The following is a 19,992-nucleotide window of genomic DNA, read 5'->3' on the forward strand; positions in this document are numbered from 1 at the left end:
ATGTTTAATAATTCACTCACAGGATAGGTTAATTTTCAAATGAAGCCGTTGATGAATGGAATAGACTCAGTAATCAGGTCGTTAGTTTGTTAGTGCTGTATCAATGGAAAGCTGCAAAAGATTAGATCCCCTGGTCGATAAACTACGAGTGAGTGAAACGCATACAAAAGTGGTGATGTATCTTATGGGCTGGTACTGCCACGGACTCTCAACCTCTCCCACACCGACAATAATTAACAACAATTTCCCCGCATAAGGCTCTGGCAACAGCGGGACAGGCGTAGTACCAACACCTGCTCACAGCCCCAGGTATGTTTTTTCGCGTTGTCTCGTAATGTTTCGTATTGTTAAGCATGTTAAGGTGTTCGAGTCTTTTTTTTGACGACTGTACGCAGGCTTCGTAAGGGAACTGTCACGTGTAGGCTTGAGTGTTTCTTGTAGCTTCTCCTATTTTAATGTTCTTTTGTTCTTACTTACGTCTGCTCTTCACTTAAGTTTTCTTCCTTCACTTTTCCACACTTAAGTTTTCTTCCTTTACTTTCCCTTAAGCATAAGCAAAATAATTCATGTCTCGAAAACTAATGTGATCACCCTTTCAACATCAGACTATCTTTGCTCCACTAACAACCACCACCATGACTATCGCCATTCATCACCCCAGTCATCCTCTCATCATCGCCTTACGAGTCATCACCACGTATCAGTCTCTTGTCACCCATCACCACTCAATCACTTCATCACCGCCCTTCACCGAAACTTTACTGAAGAAAATGAATGGAAAGGAATCTGCTATTAAAAGTGAGTTGTGGAGGTGTTGACGAAATTAGCTGTAGTATTTATGATTTGATCACTCAGGATAATAACGGTGGTAATAGTAGTGGTAGTAGTAGTAGTAGTAGTAGTAGTAGTAGTAGTGGTGGTAGTAATGCTGATAATGATCATGATAATAATAATAAAGAATAATACTCTTAACAACAACAATAAGAACAACAGAAACAGCAACAGCAGCAACAACAACAATCACAACAATAACAACAACAGCAACAACAACAACAACAACAACAACAACAACAACAACAACAACAACAACAACAACAACAGCAGCAGCAACAGCAATTAACAAAGCACCAATTATATATGTAAGCTTCAGTGTGAGGAATTTCATAGAAGTGGACGCGTTGCCTGTAGTGTAGCCTCGTATTTACACCTCGGCGAGAGTATACACCTTTCTTTAATCTCTTCCTTTGTGTTCGGGATTAATGCTATTGCTTTTTCGTTGTAAATCCAATTAATTTATATTGGATAGGAAGGACGGTGTTAAGTGAATTATATGAATATGTGCATTTGTAGATGGATAGATAGATAGAAAGATAGATAGATTGTCAGACAGATAGGTAAATAGATAGGTAAGTAGGTTAATTAAGTAGGTAACAGATGGATAGAGAGATTGATAGACAGACAGACAGCTAAAAAGGTATGCAGGTTAAATAGAGAGATAGAGAGATAGATAGACAGCTATAATATTTCTGGAGGGAAGTCTGTTTAAGTGAGTAGGTAAAAAGACGAAGGCATCAAAGGGCAAGACCCTCCCGACAAGCACCGGGTAAAGTTAATTAAGACACGAGGGCTTTATAAAAAGAGGCAACATCGATTTCAAGAGACTCCTTGTTTCACACGCGAGCTCCAATTCCTAGGTGGCGGCAGCGCTTCTTTCACCCCACTAGTGCCTCACCCTTCACCCGCCATTAACTAATTACTTGTGAGGTAAAAGAGAGAGAGAGAGAGAGAGAGAGAGAGAGAGAGAGAGAGAGAGAGAGAGAGAGAGAGAGAGAGAGAGAGAGAGAGAGGAAGGACAGACAAACAGGCTGACTTCCCACTAGAGGTGATAATAATATCGGCACGAGGTGGGATGGCTCCGGGTCGCCGTGTTTGTGTGGCGGGAGAAGGGACGGCAGTAATTAGCCGTGCACAATTTATCCGACATCAAAGTAATTAATTTAACCTTTGCGAGGGATAGAGATAGCGACTCAGAGAGAGAGAGAGAGAGAGAGAGAGAGAGAGAGAGAGAGAGAGAGAGAGAGAGAGAGAGGGACCAACTTGCAAGACTTTAGAAAGCACGCAATAAGTCTGGCATGACCCGCGGGCGACAACTTGCTTTGGCACGACAGGCAGCGGCAGGGCCTTAACTTTCCGCCGCATCACCGTGACTTGGCGGGGTTTGAGGCGCAGGCAGACAGTAGGAGGCAAAGTCTGCTTAACAACCAACTGAAGTCCCCCTCAGAGCCTTCTCCCTTTCCCTCCCTCCCTCTCCCAGCGCTGTCTACCCGGAGAGGGGCCTGAGAGGGGTCAGAATACCCTTAAGTTAGCCCTGAAACCCTTCCCGGAATCTGGAGTGTGAGTCCTTAAATCCGGTGGCTTAGCTAACTCACCTTGGCTAATTAGTGGCGCGTTGGGGAGGAAGGAGGTCTCGTCGTATTTTGGAGGCAAGCATGAGAAATGACAGCGTGGGAAGGATCAGAACCAGGGGAGGCAGGCGCAAGACACTACAAGAAAATGAGATATCAAGAAAGAGATAAGAAATGTGTGTGTGTGTGTGTGTGTGTGTGTGTGTGTGTGTGTGTGTGTGTGTGTGTGTGTGTGTGTGTGTGGGGCGCGTGTGTGTGTGTGTGTGGGGTCGTGAAGGGGGAGGAAAGATGAGTGAGAGGAGAAAAGAGGTCCACGCGACAGGGAATGAGGGGCAGTAATGAAGGGCTGTAATGAGGGGAAGGGGAAGAGGAGGGATGACAGGAATGGGAGACGCGAGGATTCTACTTTGTGATCACGGAGGAGGGGGAAAGAAGAGCTGATAAAGTACGCGGGAGGCATTGACGTGATAATAAGGAAAGTGTACACAAACATAAGAGATAGCAGGAAAATAAGTAAGATAGACAAAAAAAAGTGTTAAGCTGGAAATGTCGGATAAAAAGTCTTGAAGTAAGTTATGTGTAAAGGAAGAAAATATACAAATTAGCATAAAAATGTGTACAGTTGAAAAGACAAAGAAGGGAAGATAAGAATAGCTGAACAAAATTAACTGGAATTTGCTAGAGCTAAACAAGCAGACGGTAATAAATTAATACATACGTGTAGGAGGAGGAGGAGGAGGAGGAGGAGAAAGACCAAGTGCAACAATTAAGTTTCGCTTTGGTCATATATATTTACGTTATGTTAGGTTAATTGTAGAAGTAGGAGAAGGAAGATGGTAAGGAGGAGAAAAAGGAAAAAGAAGAGGAGGACGAGGGTAAGAAAGAAGAGGAAGAGAAGGAAGAGAAGAAGGGGAAGGAGGAGGAAGGTAAGGAGGAGGAGGAGAGGGCAGAAAAGCAGATAAATTAAGAAGAGAAGCAATTGAATTTCTCTTTGGTTTTATACATAAATATATATGCACGTTAGGTTAGTTCAAGTTATGTGGCTTCAACTACAGCTAATTTCAAATTCCTCATTGTTTACCTTTTTCTTCCTTTTTACCCCTTTAGAATTTCTTATATATATATACATATATATATATATATATATATATATATATATATATATATATATATATATATATATATATATATATATATATATATATATATATATATATATATATATATATATTTTTTTTTTTTTTTTATGTAGGAGGGACATTGGCCAAGGGCAATAGAAATCCAATAAAAAAAAAGTCACCAAAATCTCTAAAAGAGGTTGACCAAGACACACTAGTAGAGCGGCCTTGACGGAACCCATACTGGAGATCAGATAGAATGTTGTGAAGTGATAGATGTTTAAGTTGAGGATTAAAAAAACTTAAGATAGGAAGGAAATTAAAGCAATAGGAGGGTAATTTGAGGCATTAGAACGGTCACCCTTTTTAGCAACAAGCTGAATATAGGCAAACTTCCAGCAAGAAGGAAAGGTACATGTTGATAGACAGAGTTGAAAGAGTTTGACTAGGGAAGATGCAAGCACGGAGGCATAGTTTCAGAGAACAATAGTAGGGACCCCATCAAGGCCATAAGCCTTCCGAGGATTTAGGCCAGCGAGGGCATGGAAAACATCACTGCGAAGGATCTTAATGGATAGCATGATGCATTCAGAGGGTGGAGGAGAGGGAGGAACAAGCCTTGATCCATCCAAGGTAGAGTTTTTAGCAAAGATTTGAGCGAAGAGTTCAGCTGTAGAAATATATGAGATATCAGTGATGCCATCAGGGTGAAATAAAGAAGAGAAGGATAAAAGAAGCAAAGTTATTAGAGATGTTTTTGGCTAGGTGCTAGAAGTCACAATGGGATTAGATCTTGAAAGATCTTGACACTTTCTATTAATGAAGTAGTTTTTTGGCTAGTTGGAGAACAGACTTGCCGTGATTCGGGGAGAAATACAAAGGGCATGAGTTTCAGGTGATGGAAGCCTTCAGTGCCTTTGAAAGGTTGAGGTCGAAAGAAAGAGTGAAAAATGAAGGCCTCCATGCCAGATACTGTCACCTACGGTATGCGTTCATCACACAGAGACGGGTCTCTGACACGTAAGCAGTAGTCGTTCCAAGGAAAATCAGCATAATACCTCCTCAAGTCCTCCAATTAGAAGAGGCAAAACGCCAGAGACACCTCCGCTTTGGGGGCTACTGAGGAGTGATTGGAGCGATAGGACAAGATACAAAATGAGATTGTGATTAGAGGAGCCCAACGGAGGAGATAGGGTAACAGCATAAGCAGAAGGATTAGAGGTTAAGAAAGGGTCAAGAATGTTGGGCTTATCTGCAAGACGGTCATATGAGTATGGTGTTGCACCAGTTGCTCTAGGTCGTGGAGGATAGCAAAGTTAAAGGATAGTTCACCAGAATGGTCAGTGAAGGGAGAAGAAAGCCAAAGCACAAGTCTTCGAGACTGGAGATCTCCACAAAAGGGAAGAGTCAGAATGTGCTCCACTTTGGTAGTTAAGTAGTCAAAGAATTTCTTATAGTCAAAGGAATTAGGTGAGAGGTATACAGCACAGATAAATTTAGTTTGAGGATGACTCTGTAGTCGTAGCCGGATGGTGGAAAACTCGGAAGATTCAAGAGCGTGGGCTCGAGAGCAGGTTAAGTCATTGCGCACATGGACACAACACCCAGCTTTGGACTGAAAATGAGGATAGGGAAAGTAAGAGAAAACAGAAGAGGGACTATTGTCAATTGCCTCAAACACCTGTGTTTCGGTGAGGAAAAGATGATATTTAGTAGAGGAGAGGTGGTGGGGGCTTCGAGACTGGTGTAGGAGTCGCCTTATTAATTTTGAATTTTGAGTGAAGGATGTGTGTGTGATTAGGTGCATGTAGTTTTGTGTGTAGGAAGAGAGTTGTCTTTAGAGGGAAGGCTGTGACTGCCCCGTTGTGTTGTGAGACACAAAAGGAAATGTTCAGTGAGGTCATACCTAGGTTAATGATAAGTTCACAGCACCCCTTTCAGACCTCTCTGGAAGTAATATATATATATATATATATATATATATATATATATATATATATATATATATATATATATATATATATATATATATATATATATATATATATATGTATATATATATGTATATATATATATATATATATATATATATATATATATATATATATATATATATATATATATATATATATATATATATATATATATATATATATATATATATATATATATATATATTTTTTTTTTTTTTTTTTTTTGCCCGGAACCATGTCAAGTCTGTTCTCCAACTAGCCAAAAACTCCTTCATTAATAGAAAGTCTCAAAATCTTTCAAGATCTAACTCCCCTCGTGACTTCTGGCATCTAGCCAAAAACATCTCCAATAACTTTGCTTCTTCTTCTTCTTCTTTCCCTCCTTTATATCCATCAGATGTAACCACTGCTATCACATATATCTCTAAAGCTGAACTCTTCGCACAGACCTTTGCTAAAAACTGAGCATGGGACGATTCAGGGCTTGTCCCTCCCTCTTCTCCACCCTCTGACTACTTCATGCTACCTATCAAAATTCTTCGCAATGATGTTTTCCATGCCTTCTCTGGGCTAAACCCTCGGAAGGCTTATGGACCTGATGGGGTCCCTCCCATTGTTCTCCGAAACTGCACCTTCCTGCTTATACCTTGCTTAGTCAAACTCTTTAAACTTTGTCTGTCAGCATCTACCTTTCCTTCTTGCTGTGGTTTGCCTACATTCAGCCTGTTCCTCAAAAGGGTCACAGTTCTAATCCCTCAAACTACCGTCCTATTGCTTTAATGTCCTGCATATCTAAATTTTTTTTTATCTATCCTCAACAGGATAGCTAAAGCAGCTTCTATGAAGTTAGGCGTTCTGAGACGTCTCCGCCAGTTTTTCTCATCCCCCCCCCAGCTGCTAACTCTGTATAAGGCCCTTATCCGTCCATGTATGGAGTATGCTTCACATGTCCTGGGGGGGGGGTTCCACTCACACTGCTCTTATAGACAGGGTGGAATGAAAAGCTTTTCGTCTCATCAACTCCTCTCCTCTAACTGACTGTCTTCAGCCTCTCTCTCACCGCCGCAATGTTGTATCTCTAGCTGTCTTCTACCGCTATTTTCATGCTAACTGCTCTTCTGATCTTGCTAACTGCATGCCTCCCCTCCTCCCGCGGCCTCTCTACACAAAACTTTCTTTTTTCTCTCACCCCTATTCTGTCCACCTCTCTAACGCAAGAGTTAACCAGTATTCTCAATCATTCATCCCTTTCTCTGGTAAACTCTGGAACTCTCTGCCTGCTTCTGTATTTCCACCTTCCTATGACTTGAATTCTTTCAAGAGGGAGGTTTCAAGACACTTATTCATCAATTTTTGACTACTGCTTTGACCCTTTTATGGGACTAGCATTTCAGTGGGCATTTTTTTTTATTGGATTTTTGTTGTCCTTGGCCAGTGTCCTTCCTACATTAAAAAAAAAAAAGGTCCTTCCTACATTAAAAAAAAAAAGGAAGATTCTTAAACATCTATCACTTCACAACCTTCTATCTGATCACCAGTATGGTTTCCGTCAAGGCTGCTCTACTGGTGATTTTTTGGCTTTCCTTACCGAGTCTTGCTCATCTTCTTGTAGATATTTTGGTGAAACTTTTACTGTTGCTTTAGACATATTAAAAGCTTTTGATAGAGTCTGGCACAAACCTTTTATTTCCAAACTACCCTCCTATGGCTTTTATACTTTTCTCTGTAACTACTTCTCAAGTTTCCTTTCTGACCGTTCTATTGCTGCTGTGGTAGACGGTCACTGTTTTTCTCCTAAATCTATTAACTGTGGTGTTCCTCAGGGTTCTGTCCTGTCACCCACTCTCTTCCTATTATTCATCAGTGATCTTCTAAACCAAACTTCTTGCCCTATCCACTCCGACGCTGACACTTCCACGTCTTTTCGTAGACGTCCAACCCTTCTGGAAGTAAACAGTTCACGCAAGGGAAGCCACAAAACACCTGACTTCTGATCTCTCTGAAATTTCTGATTGGGGCAGAGCAAACTTGTTATTGTTCTATCCCTCAAAAACTCAATTCCTCCATAAATCAACTCGACACAACCTTTCAGACAAGTATCCGACACAACCTTTCAGACAAGTATCCCTTCTTCTTCAATGACACTTAACTCTCCCTCTCTTCTACACTGAACATCCTCGGTCTGTCCTTTTCTTACAATCTAAACTGGAAACTTCACATCCCTTGCTAAAACAAGTTCTATGAAATTTTGAGACGTCTCCGCCAGTTTTTCTCACTCTCCCAGCTGCTAACTCTGTACAAAGGCCTTATGCATCCATGTATGGAGCATGCTTCACATGTATGGGGGTTTCCACTCATACCGCTCTTTTGGACAAGGTGGAATCAAAAGCTTTTCGTTTCATCAACTCCTCTCCTCTAACTGACTGTCTTCAGTCTCTTTTTCATCGCCGCACTGTTGCATCTGTTGCTATCTTCTACCGCTATTTTCATGCTAACTGCTCTTCTGATCTTGCTAATTGCATGCCTCCTCTCCTCCCGCGACCTCGCTGCACAAGACTTTCTTCTTTCTCTCACCCCTATTCTATCCATCTCTCTAATGCAAGAGTTGACCAGCATTCTCAATGATTCATCCCTTTCTCTGGTAAACTTTGGAACTCTCTGCCTGCTTCTGTATTTCCACCTTCCTATGACTTGAGCTTCTTCAATAGACACTTATCCTTTAATTTTTTATCACCGCTTTGGACCTTTTTCTGGGACCGGCATCTCAGTTGGCTTTTTTTTTTTGTAATAGGTGTTTGTTGCCCTTGGCCTGTGTCCCTCCTTCATAAAAAAAAGTATATATATATATATATATATATATATATATATATATATATATATATATATATATATATATATATATATATATATATATATATATATATATATATACGCGCGCGCGCGTGTGTGTGTGTGTGTGTGTGTGTGTGTGTGTTCAGATTAAGTTAGTTCGAGTTATATGACTTCATCTAGAACTATCATATTCCTTTTACATTATATACTTTTTTTTTTTTTTGCCTCTGGCTCTTTTTTTTATTTATTTATTTTTTATTTTTTTTTATCATATAAAGAGCGTGACTGCACAACTGCACATGCCAAAGTATAACAACTAATTTCATATTATTCACTTTTTACCTTTTTTTTTCTATTTACATTTTTTTCCCATCATGTAACGGTTGCACAACTACACATTCTTTCATATTCCTTACTCTTTACCTTTTCTTCCTGTTTATCTCTTTTGTCATCAACAACCCCAATATAAATTACTTAAGTTAGGCACTTGTGGTTTATCCCTTGGTAATTAATATCTTCCCTCACTCAGGTACTACACAGAGTACGCTGTCTCGCTTCCTTGTCGCTGCCCTTGTTTCAGTCACTGATAGATACGCTATGTCGTGATTGCTTTTGTTCAGTCAGGCTTTTTTGCTTCTCTAGACTCAAGACTATAGAAAATAAAATCAAGTGTGAGGTATATTAGTTGCAAAACGTAGGACGGAAATAAAGAGATAGAAAGTATATATATATATATATATATATATATATATATATATATATATATATATATATATATATATATATATATATATATATATATATATATATATATATATATATATATATATATATATATATATATATATATATTATATTTTGTGTGCATGTGTTTGTGGTTGTATGTATGTAAGATAATTCATGACATTTTTAGGCTGTTTTTATAATTCACAGAAAAGGGAAGGTGTCATTTAGTTAATTTCTAGTCAGCGTATAACAAATTTGTGGACTGCAGATTTGATAGTGACATGGATTTTACTAATGAAAATATTTATTCTCTTAAGTTACGTTCACATGGTTGTCTGATGTATTATGTGACTCCAAGCTATGATGAATGAAATATCTAACTACCTACCTATCTATCTACCTATCTATCTATCTATCTATCTATCTATCTATCTATATATCTATCTATCTGTTTATTTATCCATCTATCTTTCCATCCATTCTTGTATCTATTCATCCATCCACCCATCCATCTATCTATCTGTCTATCTATCTATCTATCTATCTATCTATCTATCTATCTATCTCTGTTTATCTCTTTCTCTATCTATCCATCCATCCATCTATCTCTCTATCTATCTATCTATTTATCTATTTGTCTATATCTATCTATCTATCTAGCTAGCTAGCTAGTTGTGTGTGTGTGTGTGTGTGTGTGTGTTTGTGTGTGTGTGTGTGTGTGTGTGTGTGTGTGTGTGTGTGTGTGTGTGTGTGTGTGTGTGTGTGTACGTGTACGTGTGTTTGTGCGCTTGCGTGCGTGTGTCAGCATAAGGTAGCGTGGGTTTCCTTTCAATGCACCCCAATTTTTTTACGCTGCAATTTCCCAGCGATAAGGTCTCCTAACCCTACCATCTTTTCTCCCCAGCACCGGCGTCCTTAACTTGCCCTTTTCTCCCTACGTGTCCCCTGTCACTCGGGCCCTCTCCTTTCCCCGCCCCTAACCCGTCACTCTTGTCGCTCTCTCCAATAATTCCCATTTTACTAAGAGAGAGAGAGAGAGAGAGAGAGAGAGAGAGAGAGAGAGAGAGAGAGAGAGAGAGAGAGAGAGAGAGAGAGAGAGAGAGAGAGAGAGAGAGAGAGGAGGGGGGACGGTACATTCAGACAAACTTGATCCAGAAAAGGGGAGGAAAAGGAAGAATGGAAGAGCGGAAGTCGGGAGGAAAGATAAGACAGAGGGGAAAAGGAGAAGAGGGAGACGGGGAGAGAGAGAGAGAGAGAGAGAGAGAGAGAGAGAGAGAGAGAGAGAGAGAGAGAGAGAGAGAGAGAGAGAGAGAGAGAGCATATAAAGACGACTCTCGTTATTTATGGAATCAATTAAATTCTTTGTAGGCGTAATGCGAGTAGGGAGAGCGTAGGGCAGGAGAAGGAGAAGGAGGAGGTATGAGAAATGTGTAGCGGAAACAAGAGGCTGGTGTGTGTGTGTGTGTGTGTGTGTGTGTGTGTGTGTGTGTGTGTGTTAGTTATGGTAGGCGTGTTGTGATTTAGTACGGAATCTTGCTTATTCTTGAAAACCAATATTTCATCATACATAACAATGAATAGAACATTAACCTTATGATCTGTTGGCCCATTACTTACCAAAGTAAGCACTATTACTTGTAACCCAGGTATGGGAGAACATGATAGCATTGACCAAAGTTTCTTGTGTTCATTAAATGGCGTTCTTTTATTAGGTTTGGCAAGTTAAGTTCACAGGATATAATGAAGATCCAGTAAACTTTGTGTAAGAGGGGTCTGGTCAGGGGCAACAACAATGAAAAAAAAATAAAAGGCCTACAGAAGTTATCAATTCCCTATGTTAAAACGACAATATGAAAGAAAGATCAAAGCTACGCAGTGGAGTATCTTGAAGCTTTAGAGTAGGGAGTGTCAGGCTTGAAGAAAAAAAAAAAGAACAGTGCGTTAACCCTTTTCCAGCTGTGATAACATGATACCTGTTACTTGACAGGAGTAAATCTGCATGGTCTTACTTAGCAATAGTAAAACATCAGGCGCTAATAAGTTTGAATTATTTGATCACTCCTTTAGCTGTGTTTCATAATTATACTCTAAACTTACGCAGGGCAATTTTTATTAAGTCTGAGGATAGCCATTTGTAAGCCAGCCAGTCACTGAGCTCATCAAGAACACTGAGCCACCGACACGTTGATCTTTGTATTAATTATCATCTGCACGTGTGTCATCAAAGTAAAAGGATAATTTGGGATTTTAATGTTTGCTCGTTAAATAGTAATGATAATGTACTTTGTGTGATTACAGGATGTTTCTTAACTGGACTTCGCATTTGTAGAACTTAACGACATTTTAACTACAGACCGGGTTAATTAATATGTATAATAGTGTTTTTACGTTCCCCGCACTTTGCTTTCCGTCTTATTAGCAACGTACTCGAGGTTATAATTTTCAACTTAAAAAAAAATATTCCTGCGCTGATGACATAATTATATGCAGCAATTACGTTCCCTTATTAGAGTTCAGATTGCCAACACTCAGAGAGATGTTTAAAAAGTTAATGTTTGGTGTAATCCGTTGAGTGCGAAGTTGGATTCTGATAAAACTCGGACTTATAATTAGGAAATGCAGCGCAAATCTTCCTCTATATTATGATTATTATTCTTAATTAATATGTTACCGATATTTACCTGGATGGAATTACATTAGCATTGATTATGGCTCCACTCTCTAATTTTGAGCCTCACCTCGGGAGTGATGGGTCATGTACAACTCAGAAAGCCGATTTGTTAAGTGCGAGAGGATTTAGAATAATGGTGTTATGTTATAATATGGTTTTTCGTGTCAGTTATCAACTAGTATTTCCAACGCTGCTCTCCCATTTGACCTTTTCGTTTCCAGTCGAGCTTGAAACTTCTGGGTCGACTTTACAAGCGCGATAAGTTTATTCTCCCCGGCTCGACTTTTGTGTCTTGAAAGTCGTTTAACAATTAGCTCGGTTTATTAATCTTGTGTTGCAGGCATTTTACTTGAAAGTAATACTTGTTGAGTCCCACAGATTTTATTTTTGCCAGTGGCTGCAAATGATACCTAATTTATTGAATGATTGTTTGATTAGAAAAAAAAATAAAAAGCGTCACAAAATGATACATAAACTGAAAAGATGAAAGAATAATATATGAAAGGAGGAAGTTAGCAAGGGACGACCGACTGAGGTATTTAGAAAGAATATGAATTAATTGAGATAAGGTGCTGCAACAATACAGAAATTAAGTCATATGGCACCAAGTTAAGAGAGAGCGTTACTTCACACCCAGAGGAATTGCCACAAGCCAGCACACACACACACACACACACACACACACACACACACACACACACACACACACACACACACACACACACACACACACACACACACACACACACACACACACACACACACACACACACACACACACACACACACACACACACACACACACACACACACACACACACAGAGAGAGAGAGAGAGAGAGAGAGAGAGAGAGAGAGAGTGAGTGAGTGAGAGAGAGAGGGGGAGATGGAGAGAGAGAGAGAAGAAGGTGAAGAAGATAATTGTGGATATCGATGGGAGCCCGTCAGTCAATGGGGATACAGAGGATATTAATGGGTGCACATCCATCAATGGGGGTGTAATAGATATCGATAGCCCCCATCAATCAGTGACGGTATAAAGGATATTAATGGGCACGAGTCAGAAGATATCAATGGACAGGCATCAATAAATGGAGTTCCTAAGGATATCCATGAGTGAGTGTCCATTAATTCTGGTATAAATTATATGAATAAACACTTGTGAATCAATTGCGTGCAGAGGTTATATGTGGGTGGCCTTTATTCACTGGTGTATAATAGTAATAATAGTAATCAGTGGTTTACTTGCCCCAAAAAAGTTACAATATTTTATTATAACATGTCGTCTTGGCTCATAATCTAAACAACATTACGCTTTCATTGTTATTTGGCACATCTTTCTACTAATTAACTATTAACACTGTGAGATATCTTTTCTTGTTCTAGAGCCATCTCCAGGTATTATACTGCCTAAACACTGCAAAATATATACGAGTATATATTTTTTTTTATTCCCCTCTTTATTGTAAATATTTATAAAGATTCCATTCATTGTTTTTTTTGTGCTGTGAATTATTGCATATCACACTGAAGGGGTTAAGAATTTTAAAGGGTGCTTAAAAAATATCTGTAGGCAAAGATCTATTAGTGGTGGTTCAAAGGATATTAGTGGGCATCCTTTATTCGCTGGGGACTTTAGAAGATATGGATAGGTAATCTTCCATCAGTGAAAGTCCAAAACTTACCGATGGGTGCTGGTCTATCAGATGATGGACAAATGTCTACAAATGGTGGTTCAAATGTTATCGATGGGCGACGGTCTATTAATTGATGGGCAAATGTCGACTAATAGGGTTCTAAAGGTTATCGGGAGGCGCGCTTCAATTAACAGGGTACAGTGCAAGTGCAAATATTATGGATCTATCAACTGGGAGTCCAAAGGTTACCAGGCGCTCTCTAGTCAGTAAGAGTATACCGAATGCCCGTCAGTACCATTCAGTCAAGGCGGGGTACAAAGCTTATCGATGTTAATGAGGATAGAGTACTAATATATATACATACATATTCATTCATACATAGAAATATACATACATGCACATATATAATTACGAACGGCTGAACTTTTCTTAGGACATAGGGATCACAAAAAAAAAAAAAAGAATAGTGAACGGGTGCAACAAAGTGACGAAGAATAAGTGATAAGAATCATGACAAAACCAGAATGAATATAAAATGTAAAACACGAAAAAGTTCTGCCTGTGTTATATCACGAGGGAAAAATAATTGAGAGAAAAAAACAAACATCGTGGACAATGGCGAAGCGGAGAGAGAGAGAGAGAGAGAGAGAGAGAGAGAGAGAGAGAGAGAGAGAGAGAGAGAGAGAGAGAGAGAGAGAGAGAGGACAAATATGCAAATTAAAGCTTCCATCACTAGTTATTCCTCCCATTTCCTTTTCCTTTCCTCCTATCCTTCCTTTTCCATCTCCAGTAAGACACTCCTCTCTTACATACTGCCTATTCTCTCTCTCTCTCTCTCTCTCTCTCTCTCTCTCTCTCTCTCTCTCTCTCTCTCTCTCTCTCTCTCTCTCTCTCTCTCTCTCTCTCTCGTGTCCCAACCCTCTCTGTTGTCATACATAAAATGGACACGTAGGGAGGAGCAGAGGGGACACAGAGAAGGGGAGGGGGGCACTGTAGGTAAGGAGGTGGAGCGAACAGTTAATCTTTTATTCATGTCTTCTATAGTTTTGTTTGATATTTATGAAGAATCTAATGGGAGTCAATATTGAAGCACGCTCGCCTCTCACCCTTGTGGGTCCTTGTTGATTATTGCTGTCGTACATTACACTGGCTAGGGGAAGAGGAGGAGGAGGAGGAGGAGGAGGAGGAGGAGGAGGAGGAGGAGGAGGAGGAGGAGGAGGAGAGTAATAGGGATGGGGAGGAAAAATCACAATGAGCCAATCAGAACCACGCCCTGAAATGACGTCACGAGCATAAAAGCGGCAAAATAAAATAACCGCATGTTTTTTTCTTTTCTTTTCTTTTTTTTTTCCTTTTTTTTGTATCCTGTGTTGAATTCTAGTGATTGTATACGAGACAATGCCGGCTTCCCGTTTTCTTTAAATGAGCGATTTGAAAGAAGTGATGCCAATACAATAGAAGTGATGGTGGGACAGAAAACACGCCAGAACTTTATCTATAATTAATTTGTCACGATGAATCAACTCGTACAAAATTTTTCACTGTGTAGTGAATGTGCTCGAATTACGGGCTTGCGCGCGGACACATAAACACACACACACACACACACACACACACACACACACACATTAAGAGAATATTTGTTCATCTGTTTATGCGTCTGTGCATCTATCAATCTGTCTATATATTACATTCTCTCTCTCTCTCTCTCTCTCTCTCTCTCTCTCTCTCTCTCTCTCTCTCTCTCTCTCTCTCTCTCTCTCTCTCTCTCTCTCTCTCTCTCTCTCTCTCTCTCTCTCTCTCTCTCTCTCTCTCTCTCTCTCTCTATATATATATATATGTTTATTTATCTATCTGTGTAAGTGTGCCAATCTTCAGGAGATGAATATTTGTGTTATTTAAACATGGCTTAATTCGTGGCAAAAAGTTATAATACGTATAAGTTATAGTATATTAATAAATAAGGATACAACATTACACACACACACACACACACACACACACACACACACACACACACACACACACACACACACACACACACACACACACACACACACACACACACACACACACACACACGTGAGAATGCAATTTAAAACTTCTACGTGGAGGGTTGTTCTCTCTTTTGAGAGCGGAAAATACATTGACTTAGAAACTCCCAGATAGATTGGCTTGCGTTGCAGTCTTTATGTGCAATTCTCCTTCAGGGTCTTGGCATGTCTCTTTGAAGTGCACGCCCTGTTTTTATTTATATATTTTCATGGTTTGCTACAGTCGAGTGGAAGTGAAAGTGCGAGTGAATTCAGTTACTCACAATCGTCGGCACAAGCGGCTAAGCGGAAGCAGCTTTACTTCAGCAGCAGATTAGAACGTGTCCTTGGCCATTCTTGTTGTTGTTACTCTCTTCACCTCTCATTGTGCTGGAGAATAAATCATGAATACTGGTGATGCTGTACATGCTGCGAACTGGACAAGGGACACTCAAGAACGACATGCTCCTCAGACTGGATCATTACCACATGTGCACAGCCTGTCTTCTCTACACACACACACACACACACACACACACACACACACACACACACACACACACACACACACACACACACACACACACACACACACACACACACACACACACACACACACACACACATGTATTCATCGAAACAGACACCTCCGTAGCTTACGTTTGCAGTTCATATTCATTTTTCCACCTGTGCAAACTCAAAATGCATACTAGCGCTAAAAATAGTAAAATATGTAAAATAAAGTGTAAAGAGTGAAAAGTTTAGTAATGTTTTTTCTAATTCTGAAGCGAAAAAAAAAGGGCCTCATGATTTAGGCGGAGTATTACTGTCATGAAACCAAGAAAATAATAAGGGCGAAAAAAAAAGAAAATAAAGCGAAAAAAAAAAGAAAGTCATTTTGCAAGTATCAGAGATGGAAAAATATTTCAAGGATTCGAGGCAGAATGGAAACTCGGCTCGCAATTGTTTAATGAAAATCGTGTCGCTCGTCCAAAAGTCACAGAGATTACGAGTGTTGCAAAGGGGGAGAGGCGGGACACACACACACACACACACACACACACACACACACACACACACACACACACACACACACACACACACACACACACACACACACACACACACACACACACACACACACACACACACACACACACACACACACACAGAAACAGAATAACACTAAAAACAATATCTACCAGTCTGTCTATTTATTGTGTTTTGTTATTTTCCACAAGTCTCCTCTCCTCTCCCCTTCCTCCGTGTTCATCTTTCGCCTCCCCTTGCTTGCTTCCGTCACCCACTGGTCGCCTTTAGACAAACTCCCCTATATCATGAAGGCGTTGGTCAGCTCCACTCGCCACCCATTCCACTGCCTCGCCTCACTCTCAATGAACTAATGTTTCAGTGAACATATTTCTCAAACATATTAAAAGCTCCTGTTCCTGCTTCCCCTCCTACCCCCTTCCCTCCTCCCTCTCTCTCTCTCTCTCTCTCTCTCTCTCTCTCTCTCTCTCTCTCTCTCTCTCTCTCTCTCTCTCTCTCTCTCTCTCTCTCTCTCTCTCTCTCTCTCTCTCTCTCTCTCTCTCTCTCTCTCTCTCTCTCTCCATGTTTTCAGTGCCTCCCAGATTTTATTTTTAATTATTTTTCCTTCTTGCTTTCGTCCTTTTTTTCCCCTTTAATGTTTAGCAGTATACTTTAACCGTTACATATATTTCCACTGTATTTTTTCTTTAATTTCTTGTTTCTTCCTTATGTCTTTATTCATGATCATCTTCGTTTCCTCTTACATATTTTCTCCTTTTGACATCTTTGTTTGATTATAATGGACTTCTAGATTTCTTTGGTACAGCTTGAGTATAGCAACGACAGTCATATTTCGATGTATATTTGTTGTCCAAGCATCCTACCTATTTTTTGTCCTGAAATAAAAAAGGTGTCCTATCCTTATATATCCTACTCTCTCTCTCTCTCTCTCTCTCTCTCTCTCTCTCTCTCTCTCTCTCTCTCTCTCTCTCTCTCTCTCTCTCTCTCTCTCTCTCTCTCTCTCTCTCTCTCTCTCTCTCTCTCTCTCTCTCTCTCTCTCTCTCTCTCTCTGTGGTCAGTGGAAGTTGCGAAGTTTAGATTTTTTACCCTGGAAGGTGCCAGTGAACAAGGCTTTCATGGGTGGAACAGCAGTGTGTTGGTGAATGCACTGCTGCAGCATTCACGATGAGCAGCTGTGGCCTTGGGGATGGAAAAACTGGACAGATGTTCGTGGTTCTGTAAAAAAACGATATATACGAATGTTCTCAAATCTCAGTTGGGTGGAGAGAACACACATTTCCAGTGGAGTCTAAACTAAAGGAACTCTTCAGTAAAGCAGCATTTTTGCTTTGGTCTCCGGGCTTTTTTCCTTTTAAATAATTGTTCTTATACCTTGTTTTTATTTGATATCATGTTTCCAGAATTTAATTTTCTTCTCCGTGCTTTGATGTTTTCGGCGATACCCCATTGTGAATTTATTACTTTCTTGAATACTAATACTTTACGTGGCTTGCTACAGCGTGTGACATCCATCTTGTGCCTTTTCTTCTGCTTTCCATGTTTTCCCTTCTACAGTTTTGTCAGACATGCAGCATCCTGCCTTTCAATAATTTTCTTTGCCAGCTGTAAATATTTCGAAACTTTTATGCTGAATTTGGTTGAGTTCCCTCCCGTTCTCTTGGTAGTCATGTTTCCTGCTCACTGACTTCTCTCATGGGTTTCAAGGGCAATTTGTATCTCGCAAATCGGTGATCGCTGGACTCCAGTTAGTGCATTTACTCGTTCATCTTTCACTGAAGATGGCATGAATTTGACTCTTTGTTTCTACGCAAACATGGAAAACTCCAGTGTGATTTTGTAGTAATGGCCTGATTATTATTATTATTATCATTATTATTATTATTATTATTATTATTATTATTATTATTATTATTATTATTATTATTATTATTATTATTTGTAGTAGTAGTAGTAGTAGTAGTAGTAGTAGTAGTAGTAGTAAACGAACTGGAGTAGTAATATTATGCTACTAATAGCAGAAACAGTAATATTTGGGGATAATAGTAAATATATCTCTTGCATCTCTTCTTCGTCCTCCGCGTGCTGTTTCCACACTTGCAATACAAACATAACACATTTCAAGCATGACTGCATTGCTGCGTTGACACTCAACTCGGAATCATTGGCTCACAACCGTAGGCAAACTCGAGTTACGCAAAAGGAGGAGAAAGAGAGAGAGAGAGAGAGAGAGAGAGAGAGAGAGAGAGAGAGAGAGAGAGAGAGAGAGAGAGAGAGAGCGCTCCTGTTCTCCGAATTCTTGTCGGAGCTAAATTCTACCAGAGAGAGAGAGAGAGAGAGAGAGAGAGAGAGAGAGAGAGAGAGAGAGAGAGAGAGAGAGAGAGAGAGAGAGAGAGAGAGAGACTGTTTTCTATATACTCGCAGTCATTGGTCTCAATAATGAGGGAATTGCTAAGTTCAAGGAAACTACATATATCGTTTATTTGTTAAGTTTGTCTTTGCACTCAGGGGATAACGGTATAGAGTTTTATACACTAATTGACAATTACACGGTGACTGCTGTTGGGAGGCTTACGTTTTCAAGTGACACTGAGGGCAAGGAAATAGTTGACAGGGTAACGCTTTGCCTCTGAGCTCTTCTGTAGGCGAGGGGGAGATCGGAAGAAAAATGATGTCGTTACGTCGGCTTTTTAGTGATTCTTTTCAATAGTTCGAAGCTGTTTCTTTAAGCGGCTTTTCCTAAGACCTTAATTATGTAATTTTCCTGTGTAGGGGATTGGTGTGCTACACTATGAATTCCGTTCTGTGTTCTTATGTGTCATATTACGCAACCTGAGTTACAGTTTTTATTATATATTTATGTGTGTTGCGTGCAGGAAATAGGTTCGCGAAAACCACCCTTAAATTGTCCTGTTCATATTGCTGATGGCGTTCATAGTATGCTTTTTATTTATTTTTTTTTCCATTTAGGAGGGACACCAGCCAAAGGCAACAAAAATGCAATAAAAAAAAAAGGCCCACTGAGATGCCAGTCCCCGAGTAGGGTCCAAAGCGGTTGACAAAAATTGAAGGATAAGTGTCTTGGAACCTCCCTCTTGAAAGAATTCAAGTCATAGGAAGGTGGAAATACAGAAACAGGCAGGAAGTTCTAGAGATTACCAGAGAAAGGGATGAATGGCTGAGAATACTGGTTGACTCTTGCATTAGAGAGGTGGACATAATAGGGGGTGAGAGAAACAAGAAAGTCTTGTGCAGAGAGGCCGCGGGAAGAGGAGAGGCATGCAGTTAGCAAGGTCAGAAGAACAGTTAGCGTGAAAATAGTGGTAGAAGATAGCAAGAGATGCAACATTGTGGCGATGAGAAAAAGGCTGAAGACAGTCAGAGGAAAGGAGTTGATGAGACGAAAAGCTTTTGATTCCACCCTGTCTAGAAGAGCGGTATGAGTGGAACCGCCCCAGACATGTGAAACATATTCTATATATGAACGAATAAGGCCCTTGTACAGAGTTAGCAGCTGGAAAGATGAGAAAAACTGACGAAGAGGTCTCAGA

The sequence above is a fragment of the Scylla paramamosain genome, chromosome 17, assembly GCF_035594125.1.
Source record: "Scylla paramamosain isolate STU-SP2022 chromosome 17, ASM3559412v1, whole genome shotgun sequence".
NCBI classification, from domain to species: domain Eukaryota; kingdom Metazoa; phylum Arthropoda; class Malacostraca; order Decapoda; family Portunidae; genus Scylla; species Scylla paramamosain.